Source organism: Pipistrellus kuhlii, unplaced genomic scaffold (genome assembly GCF_014108245.1).
Source record: "Pipistrellus kuhlii isolate mPipKuh1 unplaced genomic scaffold, mPipKuh1.p scaffold_m20_p_17, whole genome shotgun sequence".
NCBI lineage: Eukaryota > Metazoa > Chordata > Mammalia > Chiroptera > Vespertilionidae > Pipistrellus > Pipistrellus kuhlii.
In genome coordinates this window covers 5,272,237-5,278,236 of record NW_023425482.1, presented here as the reverse complement: position 1 = coordinate 5,278,236, position 6,000 = coordinate 5,272,237, and positions in this window count along the sequence as shown.

The following is a 6,000-nucleotide window of genomic DNA, read 5'->3' as shown; positions in this document are numbered from 1 at the left end:
CAGTCAAAACCATTGGTTTAAATCTGCCAGGGCCATGCTTATAAAGTTTTTTCAGGCCTTGTTTACAAAATAGCTCTTGGTTAAAAAGTGGAATCCAGCAAGTACTGGCAGTCCACAACTTAGCAAATTATGTTTCTGGAAATGGTGGTCTAACCTGAGATGGTTTATACTTAATCACATTTTGCCGCAGGAGAAACTGCCATGGTGCTGCGGAGGGCAGGATGCCCAGCCTGGCTTCGAAACAGAAATGGCCACGAGCACTGAAGTTAACCGATTGTTACCTGCCTTGCAGTTTCCCAGCTGCACAGAACCTCGTTCAGAAGGAAGCACACTAGAGAAGTCCCCGTGCTTGTAACTCCTGCGGCTCCTTCAGACAGTAGAGTCCAGGACTCAGAGCTTCCATCTTGTATGGAGAGCCAGAGCCCGTGGGGGAGCTTACATATGTAAGGAACTCTGTTTTAGGGAATTGGCTCTCACGGCTGTGGACTGGCAAGCCTGTGTTCCTGGGGCAGGGCTGAAGCACCAGCAGCCGACGCTGCTGTCCAGAGGCAGACTTGATTCTTCCTCGTGGAAACCTCAGTGTTTCTCCCCAAGTCCTTCAGCTGAGTGGGTGGTGGTCTCTGTTACCGGAAGTCGGGCACAGAGGTTAACCATGTCCACAAATACCTTCACAGCAACATCCAGGTACGCGCTTGATTGAATCACCGACACGACAGCCTGGCTCAGCCAACACGTAAACCTGACCATTCCCGGTCCCAAACTTGGCATGGGACCCTTCTGCCCTTCCTCTGAGGGCCCTTTCTTGTCAGCCCTGTTGGAATTCTGCCTGGATGCACAGCACTCAGCACGTCTGACATTTCCCTGCTCCTGGTCTGTGTGCCTTTTGAATCATCGGCTCCCAGTACAGTGTGAGCTCCGGAGAGCAGGGAACTTGTCTCTCATTCGCAGCGGTCCCTATTGTTCACAGTGAGCAAGTGGATTATGAATTCATTCCCTCTGGGGCTTTGCACACCCTCATTGCCCACCAGATGCTAACTGTGATGGTGACACTGGAGATGACTGGGATGTGCATCGTGAGGCCAAGACACTGAAGGGCAGCACCCAGACAAGCCCTGAAATGGAAGCAGCAGGTCGAATCTGGCATCTTTCCAGCTAGGCCTCATGGGCTGGAGTATCTCACCTCCCAGGATGGCTGAGGGCTTCAGTGTAAAATGGTTCAAGTCCCAGCCCTACACCTGCTAGCTGAATGACTTGGGCAAATCACTTGTCCTCTCTGAGCCTCACTGTTCCCATCTGTGAGTTGGGCACAGTAATACTGGTAACCCCCAGGTTGTTGGGAGGGAGAATGTGATTGTGGGCTGGGTCGCCATGGGCAGGCGGCCCCAGGCAGAGGCCAACGGGGGCTGTTTGGGAAGCCAGAGGTGGCTGGTGGGACATTTTCTGCCTGGCTGAGAAGAGCTGAGACAGAAAATTGGAAACAATGAGAAAGATATTGCAAAGGAAGAACTGATGACTGAAAGGGAGGGACAGATCAGGATTTGCTTTTTTATTTTATAAATATCTGGGTTTTGATAATAAGAGAAACCCATGCTCATTGCAGAAAATCTTAAAAAGACAGAAAAGCAGAAAAAGATAAAGGCCACCCATAATCCTGCCATGCAGACATCCCTCTGTGGGGTTGCTGTAGCCAGCTCAGTCTTCACTCCCACCCCAGACACAAGGCTTTGCTTCAATTAAGATGATTTAAAACTTCTAATAATTATATTTTAATGCACTAGTCCTCTACTTTGATGATTTTATTTTATCAATTCTAGATAAAGTGCTCATATCTAAATATGCATTTATATTTAAACCCTGTGGAGTGGGCTGCTGCTGAGCCATTTCACAATGTTCTCTAATTTGCCATCATGGATCTCTTCTGGAGATTCCAGGGGTGACTGGCAAAGGTTAACAGCATTTTCAGGGCTACAGATACACATCAAATTGGCTGCAGTCACAGGCGTGAGTGCATGGGCCTGTCTCTGATGCTCCAGCCTCCAGGCCTTCCCAGGAAGCCCTGTGATGGGACCAGGGGATGGATGATGGCATCTCTGATATGAGTTTCAGTAATAACACTTCCAAGGACACTGCTTGTTTTAAAGTATTTAATTCTGATCATCATCCCCATGAGAAGGGTACTATTATCTGAATTTTAGCAATGCATACACCGAAGCTCAGAGAGGTTAAGCAACTTGCCTTAATGGCACAGCCAGTAAGTGGTGAAGTCCCATCTGAATCCAGGCAGCTGGCTGCAGTCGGTCTTGAACACGTGGTGTGGGAGTTGAGGGTGTCTCTCTTTTCCTCCATCAGCCCACTGAAAGAGGGCCCAGAGATTTGCCTCCAAAGGCTGGAACTTTGGGGTGTCAGTTCTGGAACCAGGAATCTGAGCTTGGGGACATGTCTTTTCAGTCTCCCAAGCGAATGGCTACTGACACCTATTTCTTGAAGGTGTCTTAGTTAAGAAGAGAGAATATCTAAGATCCCAGGGACTCTGGGAGGGTTGTATGACTCTTGTGTGACCAGAAAAAAATCCTAATGCTAGCCTCAAGCGGTCAATGCAGTTAGATGGGAGCAAGAATGAGATCATGTGTGTGCATATGTGTGTGTGCATGCATGTGTGAGTAAGCATGGGTATGTGTACCTATGTGATCGAGCATATAAATGAGCATGTGTGAGGGTATGTGTGCATGTGTTAGTGAGCATGTGTGTGTGAATGTGTCATTGCTGTTATCTCTTCCTACATCTACCATGGAACTCCCAGCTAGTGCATGGTAGGAGCTCAGTGCCTACTTCTGGGGTGAATGACAGCATATCAAGCTCTCATGGCTCAGTTTTCCTGTAGCTCATGAGAGCTGAGGACACCTTGGTAAGTGGACAGAATGGGTAACTCAGGGGCCCTGGGGTATGAGAGGGCTCATGAGAGGTGGGCTCAGATGTTTGGCAAATCCACTGGACCTCCACTGGGCATGTAAATCGCTTCTCAGAGTTTATTGGTCAGTGGGTGCTATTTACATGTTACAGACACTGGGACTCTGCAAGGAAGGATATAAACTGAGCATCTGCAGACAATTGGGAGTGGGCTGGAATTTACTGGCTGGCTTCTCCCCAGTAAATGGCCCCCACCCTCCCTGAGCCTGAGGGTGAGATCTGAGCCCTAAACTCCTCCAAAGTACCCCCCAAAAGGAGCCCAGCAAAGGTCACCCTGAGACCAGCAGGCTGGTCACCCCTAGGGAGGACTATGTCAGGGGAGTAAGAATCCAGTGGGTTAAGAAAACCAAAAAGCCTTGCAAAGAAGCATCTTCTAGCCTCTTCCCCACATGCTCCAGTTTATTAAGGAGAAAGCAGGAGGGAAGCCAGATGGAGACCAAGAGTTGGTTCTTTGCCCCCAACCACAGCCCAGTCTGTGTCCCCAAGCGTGCAAGGCTGATTTCACTCAGATCCCTCTTAGCCAGGCAAAAGCAGGGTTAAGTGTGTGCGAGGGGAGAGGGAATCCCAGACTGCCTGGAACTTGAAACTTCCCCGCTGAGCGCGAGCCAGTCCAGGAGAGCAGAGTCAGCGCCCTGCGGCTACTGCGGGCACCTGGGCCAATGTAGTCAGGGAGGACGCGTACATAGCTGACCCGCTACACGCCACACGCCCCACAGCAGGACACGCGGCAGACACCCACCGCTGCCTCCAGGGTAAGTGCAGGCTCCCTAGCTTGGGAGCCGGCTCTGGCACTAGCCGGGACATCGGAAATTAAGTGCTTTCTTTAGGAGTTTGGATATGATGCTATTGGGCAATGCACATTTTTAAATTATTATTAATGCATTCAGACTTGCCATGAAATTATGTGACAAATGCAGTCTGGGAATATCTTTAAGCAAAACAAAGCATTGTTTTCCCGTTGAAATTCCGAGTGTTAGACAAAATGCAGGAGCTCAGAAACAGGGATTCATTTGGTAGGAATAGCGATCTGTCTGCAGTTTGATCTGATGCAGTGAATGCTTCCTTCTTCATTAAGGTTTTCTATCAATTACTGCTTTATCCTTTCCTTTTGTGACATGTCCCTGGTGACAGGCTTGTCTCTCGGCACCCGGGTTCAGACATGCCACAAACAAACTCGATTAGTTAGACTTTTTGTTTTGTTTTGTTTTTTGCTAAATGTGCATCTTGTTACGGCTTTTCTGACCAAGCATGGAGGCAGGGCTGGGTCCCCGCAACTGACCAGGAACAGAATTGGGGTTCAGCAGCTTGCAGTTGTACGCAAGCTGCCGTAAGCATGCTTACGTACTGATAATAAGCTGCCTTTACAGTGTGTGTGAGCTTAACAGCCGCTTTATCTGAGCAAGTTTTCAAAGCAGGTCTCTTCCTGGTGCTTATTGACATGTCTGTTTCCCATTATCAGCTGGGCAGTGAACGAAAGTGACAATCGTGGTTTCCGCACATAAACTTCCTGAAACTCGCTGGTTCTTCCATGACATGCAAGCTCAACCCAACGCTCTCACCCGATGGGGGCGGAGGATGGCCGTCCTCCCCGGGCCTTGAGCTTCCTAGCGGGGAAGGATGGTGGCTGCATTGTTAACAGGGATGCTTGGAGGGAACTTGAAAGTCAGGACAGCAAGGGAAATGGATGGGATTCGCCAGGGCGGTTTCAGAGTTCTCCCCAGTGTCATTACGCTTTGTGTAAAAATCTGGATGATGCGAAATTGTGGTGAGCTATTGCCATGTGTTGGCGATGCCTCATGCCTTCCGCGGCCTGAGCTGTAATGGGAGTGAGGGCGGAAGTGGCTTTTTGGTTGTTGAAAACATTGGTAGGATTTCCCGCCCCAGTGTGGACCGCTAAGAACTCGGGCTTCCTGACCGCCCTGTGGCATTGGTCCCATCTGTCCCCACTGATGGTCAGGCTTCCAGACTGGAAAATGCCGTCTGTCATTCCCATTGGACACTGAGGAGACTTCCTCCAGACCCGGAGCTTGGTTTAGGCTGAAAAGACAGAAACGAGGAGCTGCCGGGACCGTGTATTCGTTCCCACATTGGTTGCTGGGATCCTGTCCCCTAGGTTTGGTGTCCCAGGGCCTGTGCCTTGTGGCTGTGGCCCCAGAGGAGGGAAGCTGCCTGGCTTGGGGCAAAGGCACTTTTTCATGGTTTTGTTTTTTCTTGAAATGGTCTAATTTGCAAGTGTCTGAAGGCTCTGCAGAAGAAGGCGTGGCTTGCCTCCAACGCTAGAATCCTGAGCTCAGAGAGGCCTTCAGGGGCTCAGAGTGCCCTCAGGCACCTGGGTTGGCAGTTTCTAGGGGAGCCTTGTTTCCCCCTTATGTGACTCTAGAAGGAGGCAGTCACCGCTCACCGGGTGGGTGCTGTTCCTCTGAGGAGCGTTTTTCTTGAGAACCTCTCATGAAGGGGCTCCTGGCTGGATACTCTCCACGAGAGTTTGGGATTTGGTGATTGATTAGTGATGTCTGCCGTGGCCCAAGGAACCAGGTAATAGGAAGTGTGCTATGTGGTGTCTGGTGCAAATTTGCTAAGAAGGGAGTAGTCACTGGATCCCAGAAGTCAGGACTGAGGCAAACTGAGAGGACAAGTATTTATACCAACTCCTGTGTGTATGTGTGTGGCCTGAAGGACACGGCCTTAGACCCAGCCGTACAGTCCCAGGCCACGTTTCAGTCAAGCAGGGTGTGTGCGGAGGCCCAGCAAGCTGGTTTCAGGGAGTCTAGGAAGAAGTCATGCCCCAGGTCAGCCACCTCTGAGTAATCGAGGATTTAAAAACCAGAATCCACTGCCTGGTCACATCTGGCAATATTTGGGCCAGCACAATGCATTTCCTTCTTGGCCAGTGGGTCCCGCAGAGGGAGACAGTGTGGATGGGTGCCAGCACCATGGGCTTGGCTCCAGCCTCCCACCACATGTCCCCACACCTCTGAAGTCAGCTTATTCACAGGAATTGCAAGCCGGTCCTCCTCCCTGCACCGTCCGGCC